Consider the following 20,370-nt stretch of genomic DNA (forward strand, 5'->3'; position numbering starts at 1 on the left):
TCATAACGGCTGCTCGATAAACAACATCATGCTCCTTAAGTGTTTTTTTCATTTGACCGTGTCCTACTTTTTATGAAACAAAATCTCATCAAGTTTCTAATGTGGCCCATACTGATCATGAGAAAGCATGATTATTCTTGCGTTCAAGCTGATTAGTCACCAATCTGTTATGAAAAAAAACTCAATTTGGAAAGGCTACAGAGAACATTCTCAACTTTTCCATGATCATTTATTTGTATTTGTTAAGACTCAGATGGAAGTCTTTTGATTTCCTGCGGCTTTCTAATCATCGCTAATCAAGACGTTGCACGTACGTACATAGTGAGTCACTCTTTCTTCAGTAGCGCCACTTGTTTAGAGTGAACCATTACATGGGCCGCTCGCAAATGGCCTAGAGATAAATATGCCGTCTCTCCTTGGCTGATATTTTAAGCTGCGGAACAAATAAAAAGCCTGCACTCGGCTACTGGCAAAGCAAAGAGAAGAAGGCTTTTTGATTGGTATTGATCGGTATGAATTAGCTTTGACCAGACCACAATACAATCGTGTTGAATAGAGATGAATGGCGTCTCACAAAACTTGTAAGACAAACGTGCACCACTGGTGGAATCCGAGACTTCAAAAGTGAATTGTGTGCCGTTTGACACCGATAAAAACATTGACTAGCTGTAGCCCATAATGTTTTTTTTTTATTGTCAGACAGGGCTCTGTCAGCATACAAAGATGGCAAACAATAAAGCTCCTGTTCTCCTCCACACACGATCCTGACAGCTATTATATGATGATCAAGTCATTTCCATGCCTAACTTGAAAGCGTATCATTACGAACGTGAACAACAGAGAAACGTTGGTTATTATTGCTGCAAAGGTTCTCGAATGTCGCTGTTGCTGTGTGTGCTCTTATGATGTTGCTACAATTTAACAGAACTTGAAATACTCTGGATTTAAATGGCCTTTGGAATTGGGAGGAGGCAAATGTGTCAACGAGGTTAGGCAGTGTCGTTGCTATGGAGAGTGTCGATGCAAAGATACACATCAGAATGAGATGGGAAAGTTTAGAAAGTAGCCAAAGACAATGGAAAAAGTTACTTTTAAAAATAGTAGCCATTTTGAAGAGCGCGTGCGGCAGTGTGAGTATGGAAAGACGGACAATGCCGACGACTCTGACCGTGCTAAAAGGCCACCAAGGGTACATTCCTGGTCTGCTGGCTAATTAGACTTCCTGGGTCAGAGGTCACGAAGCTCCAAGAGCAAACCGCACTCCAGGGAAGGGCGCGTCCAAACGTGGCTTTCATGTCATTCATTAGCCATCCTAACATCTGGTCAGGAATCGTTCGGATTTATCTAAATGAATTCTAAATTACAATTCATCTGGAAAATGGACAGAATTTCGTGGTTTCCATTTGAATGTTGGGAGCTTCAACTAGTAATGGCCCCTAACTTGACTCCTAAGTGGTCAGTGGTCCAATTCAATTCATTCATCCATACAATTGGACCCAAAAGTCAGAGCTGTTCATTACAGGCACGGTTAGAGCCATTGTTTCATTTAGCCGGGCTTCAGCCGTCTGCTCGAAACCAAATGTGCCTCCCATCCTAAACGACTTCAGATTCGAAGCGATGACCAGGATCATAAAGAAGCTCCGGTAATTGGTGTACAATAGCCCTATTAATTGCTCGGATGCTGCAAAACTATGGGCCGAGCTTGACTTGGGATTTTTCAGGCCTTCTCCCAACGGGCCGATTGTCTCTCACAGACCCAGGTTGTGAGTCGGAGTGCAGCGGTTTGCTTGAGAGACGCATCAGTCAAGCCCTATCGCCAGCACCCCGCCCGGGAACGGTGCTGCTGTTTCCATGACAACCGCATCCGAAGTGAACGCAAAAGCCGTAACTTGTTTGCTTTTGGGTTTTTTTTTTACCCTCTATTATTTGGTCTTTTCTTTTTTTCACCCTTTTCTGCACTCTTGTGACAAGACAATTTCCCCACTCTGGGAGAAATAAAGTTCTCTCAATCAATCAATCAATCAATCAATCTAGGAACATTCTGATATGCTAATCACGAGACGAAGAGTGCGGTTGGGGGTTTTCGGCTCAAGAGGAGGGATGAAAAATACACAAAATGGGCTAAGGTAGTTGCGAGGAACGGCCAACTTGAGGGGGGAGAAACTACTCTGCAGAAATCCAATTTAAGAGATTAGTTTATTGGCTGAAGCTAAATCCATCGGTAATTAGAAGTAAATCAAAGGTGAAAGCATGCAACACACTTAGATGCACAACTTTCCCTCTCTCATTAGGCTTATTTGGACCATCTAGCTAGCTGGTGGACTTTGCAAAAATAGGCCCACCTTTTCGAATCATTTTTGCAACCAACCAACCAACCAACCAACCAACCAACCAACCAACCAAGCCATCATTAAAACAGGACATGGACAATGATTGGAAAAACAGTCCAATCTACAAATGGGAAAGAAAGAAATGATCAGACGATGGCCACATGACTGAATTTGGCTATGTTCACGCCCACAATGGCACAGTCCACCCTTTTTTCTAACGACACCGGCTTGTGCACACCTGTGAAATGACCAACAACTGGTCTAATACACCTCCAGTTGCAGTAGAATAGGGAGACAGACTCACAAGCAGGTGACAACTAGAGCTGTTTTTTGAGTGCACGCTCACGCTGTTCTATGGCTTAGCGGCGGGAGCAAGGCTCGTATGAAGCTATTGGGTCGTGTTACTGTTGGTCAAGTCAAGTTGATTGATATAGCCCGAAATCACAAGCAAGTCTCAAAGAGCTTCACATGTACAAAAATGGATAATTAAATCCCCGGCCGGATCTTAAACTCCCAGGCGGGGCAAGGAATAACTCTGAAAGCCCCTGCTGGGGGCAAAACCTTGAGAAGAGACCACAGATGGGAGGATGACCAGGCTGCAATGGATGCACATCATATCAAACAAGCCAAAGAAAAAGTGGATGTCCAATTCAAAGGGCAGCAAAATGGGAACGACGCACAGCGGGAACAAGGCTAAGCTGATGAGGACGGATGCAGTGGAAAAGCACAGCAGGAAGGCGACTTCCAGCAGGACTTTCACAATGACTGGAAGCCTCCGGCGTACAGGTGAGATGCTATGATTCCAATTTTGTCATGCCTGTATCTGTTGGTTGTTGTTTTTTTCTTTCTTTCTGCGTGTTGTGTCTTCGTCTTTTGATATTGCATCAGCCACACACTCATTGATCCTGACTTGGTGCATGCAATACAGCTGAGATGTTTGTGGTTAGCTAGCTTGGAATGCTTATCCTACTTGAGTTGACATTGGGTGTTATTGCTTGTCGTTGCAATCGTTGTTTTTTAGTGTCGTTGCCATTGTAAGCCATTCCAAAGGTGAACAGATGAAATTGTGTACTGAACCTCTCTCAGGTTGAGGAAAAGGCATTATCATTTTGCTTTTGTCTGCGTCTCATTTGAAAATGTTTGCTGTAGTCGACAGCCTTATCATTTCACTTTTGTCTACGTCCCATTTGCTTCTTGTTTGCTGTAGTCAACAGTGAAGGTCTTCTGACAGAACTCCATCATTGATCTTGATTTAGGTGGGCCAAAGGGATGCAAGGGTAAGAATTAGACCGGAGCAAAAAGGCAATGCTGTCAGTGTTCATGTATTTGACGTTATTGCCACCTCCTTGTATTTTGCTTTTGAAAGACTTGCTGGCTAGCCTGTCATTGTTTTGGAAAGATGTTGCTTGAGGTATGGCGTCATGAAAAATCTTTTCAAAGACTTTGGTGGAGTAAAATGCTGTTGATTTGCTCTTGCTCTTCAAGTTGTATTGGGAACGCTGTTTGAAGTAAAGCATGAAGCTAGCTCAGATGTCTTCACGAGCCACCCTTGGAGGCAACCGTCTGCTGCCCACGGTTGCACTTCTATCTTTATAACGCTTCTATGGCCTTCTCCAAGTGTTAACGCAAAAGGCAACGATTGAGTAGCTCTAGGTGCGCGCCCTAGCTTGGAGTCCAATGCATTGCATCGTCCTCTATCTATGGGAATTCTCTATTTGATCTGTTTCCCTTAAGGCAATACATCTCAAGCAGGGAGGTGCGTCTCTCCACAATCAGGATTGAGATCCTGCCTCCAACGCAATGTCAATGTTGGCATAAAACAACGTGACAAACCTCGAGGCACAGCTTGCACCGATACCAAGACGACTGTAAGGACACGTGAGGCATGCGGATTAAAATGACATTTTGCATGGCAACATCATTCCACGTGTGACGTGAACCAACGTTCAAAGTCCCCGTCGCTTGGCGTAGGCCACCAACAGGCTAGCATGAGGAATGTACCCCAGCCAACACTTGTAAAAGAGGTTTTCAAAATGTATTCAAAACAAAACCACCATGCGTATATCGGATTTCACTTGGCAAATATGCTTCAAGTGTCCATGGCCGTGAATTCATAGGAAAATAAACTCATTTGATCCAAAAACTCAACCGTAATGTTTCCAGAACCGTATGAACAAGTGACAAACCAAAAGAACTCGAGTTAAGGCTTTCGTGATGGCCAAACTGCATACGTATGATTTCAATCCTTGAAAGCGATTTCGAATAGCAAATCCTCATATTCCACGTGTATCTCCATTGCAGGCAGCCCAACTTTTCTGGAAGAATGTCCTTGTGTTGAATTTTTGACCCTGGACTCAAATTCACAGAAGCAAGCCAGATGGCTTTAAAGTGGCCTTTACGCGTGTAAATAAAAGAAGCCATTTGGCCTTGACTAAAGTCTCCAAAGATTACAAACCTCCAGAGAAAGACAAAAGATGCGCTCACCGTATGCGCTCCGATGAATGAGTTAGCCCGGATGGCTGCCACTGCACTTCAATGAGCGTCTTTCTTTTTTTTCTTTTTTTTTTTTCTCTTCTTCATTTTTCTTGACCTCCTTGCAAAGCGGAATGACAAACAGAGACATTTGCATACCTAGGCTCTCCCCCGGTGCTAAGTACACATTCGAATTCCACACCAGATTCAAACACTCCATGCGGACAGCGTCGAGGATTGAGTTGAAAGAGAACAAGCTAGCATACCCACTGCATGCCATCCTTTATTTATCATCAATAGCGCAAGGATTTGCCTTGCAATCAGCTGTCAATGTATTATTGAAACAGCAAATATTGTGCTAGCTTTATCTCCTCCCCGAATGTTTCACACAAAGAATCAATAGTGGAGATGCACGCTTGTTTTAAATCCACTTGACATTTTCTCAGCAGCCAAAAGGAAAGGCGAACCTCCACCTCTGTCCAAAGGCAAACGCCGAGGGAGGGGAAGCATCTACCGTCAGAGCCCGAGCCTCGGCGGCGGCGGCGGCGACACTTGTCCCCTTTCTTTTGGACTGACTGAGCAATCACTCTGTTGTGGGATGATGCGGCAGCCTTTTGAAAATAGTCTCACATGTTTTCAGCGCAATTTTAGCTCATACTTGGGATCCGCCATGAATAAATAATGCCGAGCCGACGGTGGCAGCACAGAGTCAAACCAGAGTCACGGGGAGAATAGAAAGGCTATATGCATGTGTTTGTGTGTGTGTTAAGAGTGATGGCAGGGTGTGTGCCTGCCTGCCTGCGTGGTTGCCTCCCTGCGTGGCTGCCTGGCTGCCTGGCTGCCTGCCTGCCTGCCTGGCTGCCTGCCTGCCTGCCTGCCTGCCTGCCTGCCTGCCTGCCTGCCTGCCTGCCTGCCTGCCTGCCTGCCTGCCTGCCTGCCTGACCGCCCGCCCGAAACCGCCCGCCCGCCCAACCGAACCGCCCAGCCGCCCGCCCGCCTTTGCTTGCAGTCTTGCGATGGATGCGGCTGGACTGGATGTATTATTGATATGCTGTTAGCACTCCCAGGGAGTTGCAGTCTCATCACAGTTTGCCAAGAGATTAAGAGACTCACTCCAAAAAAGCAAACCGGGGAAATGGCGGAAAGGCACGGAGCGCATCGCTCATCCAAATCCCCCTGCCGCCCCTGATTTAACGAGAAAACAGGCCATCTATGGCCACAGTATCATTATCCCAGACTAGTTTACAAATGAAGTACATTTGTAATGACGTGGCAGATGATTACGCACTTGGCACTGGATTCGGGATGGTCTCGTACTGCTGCTTGTAGGAGTCTACCTTTTCTCTTCATTGACTTTCTTGTCCTTCCTCACACACATGCACACAATGAAGTCCAGGCTACAGTAGTTGCAATCTCGCCAACCTCTATGAAGTCCTGGCCAGTCACAGCAAAGGGGAGATGATGAGAAGCCATTTCTTTGCAGTCGTTCAAACAACAGGAAAGGTTTTGCCTTACTTGAGTTCTTGAATCTTGAGAGCTTTCGTTTTTGGAAAGGCCAACATTTGTACTTGACCCATTGCGTACAAGTCAAGGTTAGTTGTGGTATGGGCAAAAAGGGAAGTGTTGACAGCGGTCATGGTAAGGAAGGCCAGACAATCTCCACGGAAACAAAGTCAACATTTTGGACAATTGCAAGCATTTCATTTACTGGGGAACCTGATTTCCATTCCCTTCGCAAATTGGAACCCATTATAATTGATGGAAAAATCGTCAATCATTATTATTGATATTTCAATGAATGCAACAAAATAGCAAAAAAATAACAACGCATTTTTTCCTTTGGCCAAGATGGTGAGCAAATTCAAATACTCTGGAGAGGCAGAACAGGATGAGCACCCTTGTAGTGACCTCGAGGCAGGATTTGAGTCCAAGTGGCTACAACTAGCAATCCAATACTTCTAAAGGGTGGACATTTTCCCCTTGGTATTAGGTGGTATTAAGCGCTAAGCATCTCTTCTTCATTGTCTTCATCTTTGCCAAACACACAAAGGGTGTGTTTGAAAATAAAGCTCAGAGGTGTCTCAGCACAGCGGGAGAAATACATTGGGCGCGGGGGCACCTTCACAGGCGTTGATGAGAGAAGCTCGCTCTTAGCCTCCTGCCATGCATGACCCAAGTGAGCTGGGAAATTGTACAAAAAGAATCCAGCTTGAACCTAAAAGACTGATGAGGCCTGAACCAAGCAGCCTTGAACATCAAACAGAGCGAGGCTGCAAGAGGTTTTTATCTTTTGCCGTGCTTGTGTTTAAATATTGACTTCCCTGGCTGTTGTAAGTTGTCAACTCTGCAAAAGCACTTGCATTCTTGATTTAACCCAAGTTGCAGTTTTGGGGATTTTTTTTTTCTTATCGGACTGGGCTTGACTTGGCTGCGGGGACGTTATGAAGACATTAGGATACCATTGGTCATATATTTGGTCCCATTTTTGGTGCTTGTCCAAAGTAGTATCTACGTAGCTTTTAGCATAGCCTTCACAGTCTGTTGTTACAGCTTGGAAACATCCTAGCCTTTTAAGGGCAGCTGCTGACAAGTAGCAACTACTTGTGCGGTGTTTCAGGTACGCTGTGCATTGATGTGCTCGCAAGAGCGATGAGAGTCAAATATATGCATGTGAAGCCAACCCAAGTCAACCCTTCCACTATTCTGGATGTGTGCACCTTCACATTGCTCCATTTTTGTAATTTGCTTCAAGAAGCTTTCCAGTGACCAAGCCTCGGTGACCTTTGCCCATGGCATGTTTTGACTGCATCTGTATCAGCTTAACCTTGTCAGTGCAACGGCCCTTTCTTTCCCCAAGTCTGCTTATTCCATACCTTTGCGCCGCCTGCAGATGGAGCATGTTAAGCAAACCCAGCCAGGCATAACTAATCATTGCCGCATCCTTGATTTTGATCGATAGCCCTGGTGACTTCACTTTATTAGTATGTGCATAATTATCAGGGTGTCCAAATGTTGCCGCTGTCCTTTATTGCTTTTCCAAAAACATACTTGGAGGGCAGAGTCAAACCGGACATCTGCTTTAGGTTTGAGGCAAAAGCAAGACAATCCGAGAATGCCCATTCTATGACGGATAATTCTGCAGCATTAGCGTCGAAACGTTCCGTTCTTGATCATCAGGCGCAACAAACGGCAAAAGCTCGTCTGAATGCAAGGAAAGATCTCAGAAGCTCCGATGGGAAATGATCTCCCGACATCCTATGACTCTTGCAAAGTCCCACTTGTCACTCGTGAAAATGTAGTAGGGCCTATTTTGGTGGGGATACGCTTCACGTCTGTGTGCGTTTACTCCTCCATGCCAGGCGTGACCCATTCAATGTACGCATTCAAAATGAATTGCCGAATTTCCGAGCGCTACTGACCTTTTTGGAAAAGAAAAACATCTGGCCGTCAATTGCTGTTCCATTTTGCTGAATTGTATTTTCTTTGTTTGCCAACTACAAACCTGTGTAGAAAAGGGTGACGCAAAGCATCGGGAAATATTCGAGGTGAGCGTTATTATGTGACTGCCATTTTTAAAAATGTCACCAGCAACGTTTTTATAGTTAATGTCAGACGAAAGACATCTCGGATTGTGAAGTACTTGAAAGTGGATTCTTTCAATTTCGCCGATGAGAAATTTGAAATCGGATTCCGACCAAAGACAAAGCGACGATAGTTCAGGACCGCTGCACTTTTCTTAAATACCCATTCAATGTGTGAAAAGCCTTCACTTGCCTTGTTCACTTGAAGAACTGCAATGTTGAGTGTGAACTCTCACTTGTGAACAGGCCACCCGGGAGACAGGTTGACCCCTGAAATGGGACTTGAATATAAAGACCAATGAAGCTCGCCTGTTTGCGTTGCGCCAAACTTAAGTGAGACCAAGTGAGGCGGTGAGCTGAGAAAAGTTGCAAAGCGGGGAATTTGCAGTCAGCTAATGAGCAAACCAAGGGGCCCATGAGTTATTTATTTCCCGCGCTCGTTTCGTTACGAGAAGGGCACAGCAATTAGCTCCGAGGAGATGACGTCTGGAAGCACCCTTGCGCGAGGCAACGCGAGAGCCCCGACTGTGAAATGCTAAACAACCTGCACGGCGCGGTGCGTTGGGGAATGGAAATGGCATCGTCCGTAACATTGCTTCAGCAGTTTGGCAGATCGCAGGTGCATCATGCGGAAGAGCGGGAGGGGGTGTATATAGCTAGCCGCAAATTCTTGTGATTCCCGTACTCCAATCAACGTGTGGGGGTATTTTCAGGACTTTATATGATACCCAATTAGGTTCTGAATAAACACAAAAGTAGTGTAATACAAAATATACACGACATGGCTGGACATTGAAGAGTAACACGATGAATCCAAAAAAGAAAAGTGCATCACGAGAGGCTAGCAGGCTGACTTTTCTTCATTTGATGTCGAAAAGGAATCAGTAATCGGATCTATGAACTGAAATTGGATACCACATCTGATACATCTCGTAGGTCGATGAATGGGAATCACTAGCTCTCATTAGCCTCATTAGCCTAGCATAGTAATGCTAATGATGCAATCTAAGAGTTTACATTTAGCTAGAAAATCCGGTTCAAAAAATGCTCCATTAATGATCAAAAAGTCTCACTACAAATATGGAACCGTGGCTTTGGCGGAACCGTGGCTTTGGCGGAACCGTGGCTTTGGCGGAACCGTGGCTTTGGCGGAACCGTGGCTTTGGCGGAACCGTGGCTTTGGCGGAACCGTGGCTCTGGCGGAACCGTGGCTCTGGCGGAACCGTGGCTCTGGCGGAACCGTGGCTCTGGCGGAACCGTGGCTCTGGCGGAACCGTGGCTTTGGCGGAACCGTGGCTTTGGCGGACCCACTGACCAAGACAGTAACTGTGTGTGTTCAATGGGTTTTGTTAGGGTGGCCCTAACAGGTTTTGCAAGCAATTCTGGCATCATTCAAGCTAAAGCTGGAGCGTGCACACATCAGCACCCACACAATTCGTCTCTTTGAATGCACATGCATGATTTCAGCCTTATGAGTCATTTAAATGTGTGTACACACTGTGCCCGTCTCACATTTTCAATTCAATTTCTCATCGAAAAACAGCCCCACATTTCGAAGCAGAAGAGAAACAAATGAAAACAAAAGCACCTTATTGGTTCAAATGGGATGTGTCAAGGATGGAGATTTCGTAAAATGCTTGTCAGCCTTCGAAGAAATTACTCGAAGCACGGGCTCTTCAATCAAGGGAAAAAAATGGTTGGCCCACAGAAGTAATGCTAATGAGTTACGCTTTGAGTGTGTGTGCCTGCGTGAGTGCGTGCGCGGGGGGGGTTTGGGTGATTGAAATGACACACCAGTTCACAACCATTTTGTCCATAGTAAGTGCAGCAACCTGCTCCGCTATGTTTGCTACAGCCGTGGTTTCAAAGTTATTGGGTACTTGTCAGTGGCGTTTTTGTAAGAGGGAAAAAATGGTGCTGTGCTGACAACAAAAATGAGCTGCGACTGATGTTGTTTCTGTGTGTATAATCAAATGAAAAAGATACTATTTAATCGCATTTGTTTAAAAGAATCGATGAATCTGTCAATGATTTTCTTGATTCATTAGTAACACGTAATGTATCAAAAATAGGCCAACATTGTGATGCCAAAGAAAAGCAAATGCTCGATTTTGATTCAACACAAAAATGATAAGTCTGTTTTTGTATGGAGGACTACAGAAAACATATTTACTGCTGAGAAGCTGAAATTTGGAGGATTTGGACAATTTGAAAAGCTATGGAAAGGATTGATCAAAAATCCTTCTCGATGAATTTGATCATCCATTAGATGTCGCTTTATAGTATGCTCATAAATCATCATTCATTGCCAAGCCGACCGAAATCATCATTCTTTGCCAAGCCGACCGAAATCATCCTCTCCTAATTCTTACCGATAAGATTTCTCCTTTTTGTTTTTCTTTCTGACACAAGACGCACTCTGTAGTGGGACTCGGTAGTGAAACTCGCATGACGTTTCTCATGCGTCTTACCAGCAATTGCGCCATTGATTGCGAGAGCACTTAGTCATCAAGTATACCGCTCTTCTTGTCATTAACCTCTAGATGCTAGAAACACTGCTAATTCATATTCAGTGGGGATTTCACAAGCCCTTTATTACTATGCAGAAGGAATGAATAATCATTGGATTCAGTTCAGCCGGCTGCTTATTTGTGGTCATCCGCTTACTTTTGTCCTCTGCATGAAATACTCGGATTGATATAGCATTTTCGTATCAAACGAAATCCTACTCAAAGCACCCTCTCATCACCGAACACAGATTATCGGGCTCTATGCCAATCAATTACCAACGCACAAAGACTATGGTAAATTTGCAGGGCAAGGAATTAGCTTGGATGAGGAATCCGCATATCTACGTTTTTCACCTCTGTCATATTTCCCCTTCCATCCAAATATACTATTATCATGGACCGTGGCAAATGTTTGTGAAGACGTTCTATTTCTTCTCATTAAAATATCTCATTCCTACACAAACCACACATGGATTGACGCCTAACCCTAACCCTTTCCATTCCATCGCGACACATTTGCCATTCTCAACGGATTGAGGGGGACAATTGGGTTTTCAGCAAAAGACCTTACCTCCGAAGAAGAGGCTATAACAAACTCCTTCAAGTGTGCATCAGTAGGTAAGGAACGCTTACATTTGTATAAATTAGCATGCATCGAAACCGAGGTCAAGAAACATTGCCCTTCACGCTGACTGAATAGAAATTCAGGGGTAAAGTACATGTAAATAAGGGCTTGGAAATGTGTCACGTTGCCATTTTCAACAAGGAGCAATGAATACTTGCTTACCATCCGAATCTTTCTCGACTCTGATGTCAGACAAAGCCCCTTTAAATTGGTGCCAAACGACATATTTTAGGTCTGGCTATCTTGGGCTTCGTATTAGACGAGCAAAAGCATCAAGCCATTAATCGTAGTCCAGTCTGGCGTGCTCATCTCCCCCATTGGCTTATCAGACTCAGTGAAGAAGAACCAAGACGACCTATCAATCAAGCGCTTTTTAAATGACTCTTGAAATTAGATCCAAGTCGGGGCTCATTAAAAGACCGCTTGGCCTGGGTCTCATTTGACTAACCAGAACAACAAAACGCTAATTCGTTCATTCACCATCAACGTGACCCCTAGATCATTTTCCTATTAGATGATGGACCCTCATCTTCATAGCTGAGCTCTGAAGTTTATGGACGCTGCCATAAAGAGCTGCCATGCATGTGCAATTTAGAGGTACCAGAATGAAGATTTATGTATATCACACGTTGTTGTACAGTTTGGTCAGTAGACATGGGTGGTAAGCTATTTTTTTTTTTTGATTGATTGATTGATTGATTGATTTATAGTGGGATGTTTTCACCACAAGAGCTATAATAATTTTCACATTGCCCTCGGACACCAGTGCAAACTGCCTATTGGAAAATGTTTGGAGTTTAGAAGTGATGAGTGCCTCTTGGACGAGTGTTTCTATTTGTACCAGAATACAATGGATGTAGGGTAAAATGGAAAGAAATTGATTTTTGTGCCGGCGTTGTCTTTTTTCTCCGACTTCAGCGCAAACATACAAGGGAAGCTGTCACTGAACCCTGCTTCTGTTTTCTTGTTTAACAACGTTTATATTTCCGTCGAGAAGAGGTTTGCTGTGAGGTTGGCATATCTGTGTGGAAGACAGTCAAAGAATGTGACGATTTTCTCCAAAAGAACAACCATTCGATGAAGTTGGGGCTTAACGAAGAAGCCGCAAAAGTATCGTGTTTTTCCCTCCCAGCTCTCAACAGATAGTGGAATAGAAAGCCAGCACTAATGACACTTTTGGCTTTCAGGCAAAGCAAGCTTTAGATCCATTTGGATTCCCGTCAATGTACAGTAGCTAATCAAGTTTCCAAGTCCAATGAACTTGGCCCGAATCACAATTTGGGAAAGTGCAGTCATAACACGTTGGGTCCCAATCCTAACATTTGTGCACATGAGCATATAGGAAAGCTCTTACGACAAACATGCCTTGAGCTGCGTCCATTGACATATTGGGTTTCAGCTCAGGTCAGCCGCTGGGACTTCTACCAGTTTGATTGCGCCCATATAAATGCGTCGCCCCTGCCTGGGCCGCTTTTCGGTGTGTGAGAGTTTACCCTCAGCGAGACAACCGATGTGGAAAATGTATCGAGCCAACTAAGCATCTGTCCATTTGGCTATAACACGGAGATTGTCCAATTGTGCCCACTCGAGTTCTCACTGTTGTGAATTTTTAACAGCAGCCATTACAAACCTTGAAGCACCGGGGAAAAAACAACAACAACAACAACAACCAAAAACCAATATTTGACACTTGATTTGCCCCAGGCACCAAACCTTACAGGTTCAGCCTCACTTCTCCATGCAGATGAATGAAAATATCGACTTTTAGCCCAAGCAAAAAGTCTGGCTCCTAGTGTCGAACGATGTTCCGTCAAGATGACTCACGAGCGCCTAATTCGTCCCCATTACAGCTGTAAAAAGATTCTGCCAAAGCCGTTCTACTCCCTCCTCCACATTTTTTCTCTCCACACAATTACTGCAAGTGGACTTGCGCATACGCGAATAGCCGAGGAGTTCCGAAGTCAAAATGAACCGAGCTCGACCCCCGTACGACCCCCTAAAGAGATCTTTGGAGGACAGGAAAAGCATAAACCATGCCACCGCAGCAGTGCGGCGGCCAGAGTCCGGTCAAGATGAATGCTCTTTGCAAAAGGTGGAAAAGGATTGGAATGAGTGTTGATGAAATCTACTGCTTCCTGTCCTTGGAAATTCACCATTTCCCTTTCAGTCTCAAAGGAGAGCCAGGAAAGATTTGGTGCTTTTCAGTCAACAACTTTTCAAGTTCAGCAGCGGTGAATAGTGGTGAATCGCACGCCTATTGAAGGAGGGCCAACCTGTCTAAAGTTTGCCTGTCCAAGGGGCAAATCTTAATGGAACCGAGGTCCGTAAAGGTTGCTGTGAAGAACAAAAAGGCATTCATCTGCACCTTGGAGGAAATAAGTTCAACGTTTATGACCGTGTGCGAGAGAGCCTTTTTGAGTCACTCAAGCTAAAGTGCAAAAGCATTCCCTGGTCGGCTCTAGTCATGAACAACAGAAACGGACGGACGGACGGACATTTGTGTGCGTGCGCCTTATAACATTGTGAGTTGGCTTTGATGCTTTTGAAATGAAGGCTCATGTCGTACCATGGCAACTGTGTCGGAAAACCGCTCATCCCAGCTCATTTGGAATGTTAACAGTACAAGAGTCCATCCTGTTATCGTAGTGTAGTACGGATATTCTCCACATCGGTGAGAATAGAGTGTTCATTTGAGTTCAAATAAGACAAAATATACTTGGCAAGAGTTACAGCTCTTACCGTATTGACGTTTCCATCCCGGTTGAATGGTTCCCAATTTATTCCCAAGGTCACTTCTGAAAATTCAACAACCTCTTTGAGCATTCTTTACGCTTGCCAACCAGCTTTTCAGCCTCTGTGTTGCTGTGCGTATGCTCGGTACGTCGTATCTACTGGTGCCTACGTCCAATATAGCAAGACGTCTGACATAGCAAGAAAGCGAGATGTGGGCATCCCTGGGTGAATGCACAGTCAGCACATTGTAGATCCCCTGACTAGAGGTTTCCAGCAAGGTTCATCAACAGTACAGCCAGATTTGTTCCGAAAACCTTAGCATGAGTGACAAAAGCGGAAATCAAATGGGAACACATTCTATATAGTATGCATGGCAAAATGGAGAGACATGTCTAGTATTTGTCACAAACGGAATATTTCTGTTTGCAGCAGTTGTAAAACAATCTGGATATGGCCGCTCAGGTCCTGGCTTCCCAGATCTCATTTCAGCAAAGAGGGGAGCAACAAATTGTTTTCCGCCTCAGCTGGCGCGCCGCTTGGTTCCTCCTCAGTGGCTATTCTTCTGGGAAAGGGTTTGGAGCACCACTGGCCTTGGACCCAAACGAAAGTCTTATGGCTCACTCTCTCTTTTGTGATTCATTTGAAAGAAGGGGTTTTTCAACGCCAAAGCTCTTCAAGCAAGCCTTAATGGATTTTGCTTCATGCGCAGGGAAACCAACGAGGCATTCCTTGGTGCTATAGTAAAAAATCCACAATAAAAGAAGGAATAATCAGTGGACAGATTCATTTTGCGGTAGCAAAAATAATGGGGAAAATACCGTTCTTTTCTCAAAAACTCAACCTATCACCGCTGGATAAGGTCTCCATCAAAAGGTGATATCATGCTTTGGACTGAACAGGTACAGTTGCCAATTTAAGGCTCCAAACAGAAGTGTCCTCAGGATTACGTTCACAGCAGGTCTATGCTGGTGCTTGGAGAAGAACAGGGAGTTTTGGAGTTTCTCCCCTCCCGCCCCCGCCCCTGCATCCCGTCGGGCATATTTTCGAAATCCCACCAGATTCGGCCTTTTTACAAATCGATACGCTCACCTTGGGCATGTCTAGTGAGTCTTCTTTCCTCGCCCGATGGCTAGGTCTGTCTTTAAACTGACTCAACATTGGGGGAAAAAAAAGTCTCAGAGGTGACTCCGGGGATGAAGAGGGGCGGTGACCACTTTGAAGCAAATAAGTCATTGATGGAAAGGGCGGCTATTAAACTTTGTGGTTTGGAGCAAACCTCTTAGTGCCTTTCCATTGCACTGCCTGCCTGCCCCTGCCTGCCTGCCCCTGCCTGCCTGCCTGCCTGCCTGCCTGCCTGCCTGCCTGCCTGCCTGCCTGCCTGCCTGCCTGCCTGCCTGCCTGCCTGCCTGCCTGCCTGCCTGCCTGCCTGCCTGCCTGCCTCCCTGCCTGCCTGCTCAGTATTTATTGAGACAGCCACCTCCAAAGCAATTTGGGATGGCTACCACAGATGGCTCCTCTAATCCAGGTAAATAACCTTTGAAGCATTCCAAGTAAACAGACAAAAGTCCAGAATCTGACAGACACGGAAGGAATGGGCAATGTCTCTATGCATCAGACAAGAAGACACTGTAGACACAAACCTTGACTGTGCTTCTGGGCTGTGCACAGTAAATGATGCGCCTTTCAAAAGGGCTACATATTTGTTGTTCAGCACTGAAACCATCTCAACTGATGATACAAGCTAAATCTCCGTGGGTCTGATCTGCTAACAAGAAGTTGCGTATTCTGTCTGCAAATACGTACTATTTATTTTCCGCTTGAGCGGCCGAGGAAATGGCACGGTAGTGGGTCTAACTAGCGTGTTGTCACTTTGTTTTGTTCTTTCTTTTTTAAAGTCCAGTTTTTTCTGATTTTGAAAGATTTCCTTTGAAATGAAACAGTTGGAGGAACTGCATAGGTTTTTCCGTTTTGGACAGCATCGTACCACTATTTATGGCATCCATGTTGAGCAATGTTAAATTGTCAGAGATATCATATACGACGTACGTAGTGCCGATGATATTTTGCCAAGTAGCAATATGGGCTAGTGAAACGATGCAGTCGGCAAGAAGAGTACCTGAATATAGTTTCATTGATGTCTATAGGCAGCAATATTGCAAAACTCATCTTGAGACAGAGAGGAGAAAACTGCGAAAAGAAGAATGGAGTGGCAAACATCCAGAGGGCAGGCAGACAACACAATATTTATAGAAGACTTCAGGGAGCAGGACATGGAAGATTATTAAGCGAGCAGAGCATGATACCTTCTTCTTGCTTTGGCGCTCAACAAGAAAGCTGGGGCCAGATCTATATGAACCCAAGCGGCGGGAAAACAAAACCAAACAAAAATGTTTCTTTTGCTTACTTTAGAGAGACAAGGATGATGGCGCTCAGTGGCAAGTTTGCTCCGATGGACTTTAGGTCAGTCCTCATCTCTTGTGTAAAAGCCTCGAAGGGTGCTTGGCCATCCCCGGCATTGAGTATTTGAGTATTTTCACCAAATTGTACGTGGATACCATTATCCCTCGATTACACACTGGTAAATATAAAAGCAAATTTGATAGAGATGGGCAAGATTTGACCCCGTGCAGCCTCATTGACCATACATAAACTTTGGAGGACCGCGAGAGAGAGAGAAAAAAAAATAATGCCATCTAAAAAAATTTTTTATCTTTGGCTATATATTGGCTTTTTATTGCGATTGATTCCATTTGTGTGCCTGTTGGGTAACCGGCGGCTACGGAGAAGGGCGGTCCTGTGATGAATGGCGCCGACATGCTCGGCTATAATCACGCCTACGCATGGCTTCCTGCGTAATTGATTTTTAATCCCCTAATAGAAAGTAAATCATACGTGCAAAGCGAATAATGGCAAAGTGAGAAAGACAGAGTGGCTGGCTGCAGAAAAATGAGAAGTAAAAAGATGAGGGTGAAATAGAAGCACATGCAGCTTGAAGAAGCGGGAACAGATACTATTTGCTTTGTCTGTTAATTTGCGAAAAATAGCTGTGTGTGTTGGGCACAATGACATTGTTTGGACAGAGTAATGAGAAATAGATGGACCTGAAAGGCTGATATAGGGCAAGATTGCATCTGTCATCCAAAGTAAACACAGCACTCGCACACTGGAGAGAAAAGTGCCGAGGGCGAGTTTGTCCTTGCTCGTCTTTCTTTTGTGACACCCCGACCTTGATGGCAAAACTCTGCTTAGCAAGTGTGAACTGTTTGACATTTGCCATAATGACTTCTGAGCGCCTACCTCATCATTTGCCTCACCAAGTCTGTGTGAACTTCAGGGCTAATTCCCATTCATTCATTCATTCATTCAACTGAATATGCCGGAAATTCCTTCGTTGAAATTCACTTGCCAGAAATGAACCAGAGCGAGTGAGTCATTTCAACTGCTGCTGCTGCGGAAGTCCTTGAGATGCATTTTATGATGACGTTCCTGTTACCATGACTTCTAGAAATGTAGTATTTAGGCTGAGCTATTCCATAGGGTGACCCAAGCAATATACATTATATGCACGTGGTCTCTGCTATTTTGTGATTCTTAAAGTATGCATGTCAACGTGGGTAGTGAGTCCATTTCTTGCTTGCCGGTTCAATTACAGAGGAGCTGTAAATAATAGACGTACCTACTATATAGCCAAGGGGTGACGTTGGTCTTGAATGTTGTTTCTCAGAGTGTGGAGCTGATTAGACTTGACTCAACCGGAATCTCAATGTTAAGAATCTCAAATTTTAGGCAAGCGTTCAAAAGGTGCAGCCATCCTCGCATTTGGTTTTGTATGAAAAGTGACATAAAGCCAATGGGATGGAGCTCAGGCGGGTTCCTCCCACTGAACACAACGGAATAGAATGCAATCACCTGCTTTTCTGTCATGGAGCTCTCAGCACGTTGGCCAACCCGAGCGAGGGCGTGTGAAGAGGCACTCAGCCGGTCGATGAGCCCCGCAGGCCTGCCTGATCACTTTGCTTCGAAATTTGACGTGCACGACGATATACATATGGCGGGCGACAGGCCAGTGTCGGTCGGTGTGAGCGTACGCGCGAGAAGTCACTCGTATTTGTTTCGAGATCTTCGGGAACCGTGTATCCGTCCGTACACGCGTTGCTTTTCGCGCTCGTATAGATGATTACACGAGAAGGGTTGTCGTTGAAATTCTTCGGAAAGAAAAACCCAAAACACCTACTGCTTGCTGATGAAGTTTCAGCGGTCGAGTGGCTAAAAGGGAGTACAAGCTTCTCGGAAGAGGAGAACGACGACTCCGCGTTCCACCTATCAAGGAGTGAGTGCTTGTGTCAAGACAATGGAAATTAAACTGGGAAGGCGAGAGGCAGGTCACGACATAGCCGATAGGAGCTGACGTTAACAGACGGAGTGCGGGAGCACACCTAGCAGAGGCGAAATGCATCCCAACCACCTGCACTGGATGAGGAAAACGGACGTGTATTTCTTTCCATCACGTTTGATGTTATCTTGGGTGAAGCATAACGGATTTTTGGCCTCTTTGGTTCGTTAGTTAGTCAGCAGTATCAGACATGTAGTCAATATGCTGTGTATGTCAGACATGCTAACGACGTACGGCTGTATTTTTCAAAAGATGACATTTTGCCACGCGGCATAATGGGAATATGGTAAATGTACCACGTGTTGACTTCAAAAATGTCTTTTCGTACCAATTTGTTGACAAGATTGTAGGTACGAAAGCCAAGTGAGTTCTTCAAGCCTAAAAAGTGAGATTTTGCTGGATTTCATTTTCAGACAGACATGAATACATTTTCACTATGGATCCGTCATTCCATTGTTGTGCCATTTAGTTTCAAGACTATCAGTCTGTCCGTCCGTCCGTCCGTCCGGCCGTCTCATATCTAAGCCGAGCTCCACTTCATTTTCCTGACAGCTGTGAGCGTGATTTGAGCTGGCAGCCATGTCATTGATTCCTTGGCAGCGGCAGAACTATGGCATCTGTCTGGGTTGCAATATCATCACCTGTAATGAGACGCTGGCGTCCGCCTTCACTCTTTTCACTTGCCTGTCGTTCCCTGTCCAAAAAGGGGATTATTAATGAGAAAAACCAATTAAACATGAAGGCGGCAAGTCCTTTCTCCGTGTCGACCCGATAAAGTTGCAGCTGTAAATGTGCTAGTTATGGCATAAATGAATTGAACCTAAAGCTGTATTTAATTCAACGCCGCCACGAGCAGAACTCAAACATTCACCAGTGGCAAGGCTACACTTCAAGTAGTATGCACGTGACGGATAATTGGTCAAAATGCCTGCAATATTCTAACGCTAGCAATGGTTTGAGTCAATAGTAGTATATGGGAGCTTAAGATCAGAGGATGCTTTGAGAATAATTGTCAATTTCTGTCTATGTGAAGCCCTTTGAGACTGCTTGTGATTTAGGGCTATACAAATCAACTTGACTTGACTTGACTAGTATATGGATATACGTATTAAACGGAAGTAGAAGCCATAGCCAAGAACAAGGCTGTCTCAGGTCAAGCATGTTTCGGCCCCCGTGACCCCCCCATCTAGAGGGGTAGGGCAACCTCCGTTCTTTTTTTGAATTTGATAGTCGAGTCATCGATGACGAATCAAGAAGGGACGAACGAGATAAGCCGAATTGCTTCATCCCGTTTTCCATTTCGGCAAGTGATGTGATAACAATGCATGAAATGAAATTGTAACGAACGGTGACAACGTGCAAGCGGAAATAAACAACCAAAGGTCATCATCGATTGTCAACTTGCTCCATATTGTACTTGAGGAGGACGAGATGCATATCTTGCAACCGACTTTACGGAGCTGTCAATCCGTACTCTTTATTGCCGTAGTTTCCATTTGGAATTCCTGAAGGAATAATGGCAGGTGCCCCAATACTTGTGTCCCAGGTAACTCCCTATTGGTAAGCCACAACTCTGACCCACCAACGGATGGACGGATGACTTTCATAATCCGCTTTTCCATAGAAATGTGCTGACTTTGTCTGGCTTGCCACGTCAGCTCAGCTCTTTCACGGGGATTTGCATTTCCATTACGACGCAGCAATCCATCTGCACGCCCGTCTGACA

General features: G+C 44.9%; 1 protein-coding gene across 1 annotated transcript in view; it reads left to right on the forward strand.

Moving 5' to 3' along the window:
* Positions 1-1,949: 1,949 nt before the first annotated feature.
* LOC133165851 (zonadhesin-like) overlaps positions 1,950-20,370 on the forward strand; it is a 46,898-nt gene continuing 28,477 nt past the window's right edge. The window contains 1 exon segment of the mRNA XM_061295743.1: positions 1,950-3,116. The gene's annotated coding sequence lies outside the window, so the exon portion shown is untranslated.

The sequence above is a fragment of the Syngnathus typhle genome, linkage group LG13 (assembly GCF_033458585.1).
Source record: "Syngnathus typhle isolate RoL2023-S1 ecotype Sweden linkage group LG13, RoL_Styp_1.0, whole genome shotgun sequence".
Taxonomy (NCBI): Eukaryota; Metazoa; Chordata; class Actinopteri; order Syngnathiformes; family Syngnathidae; genus Syngnathus; species Syngnathus typhle.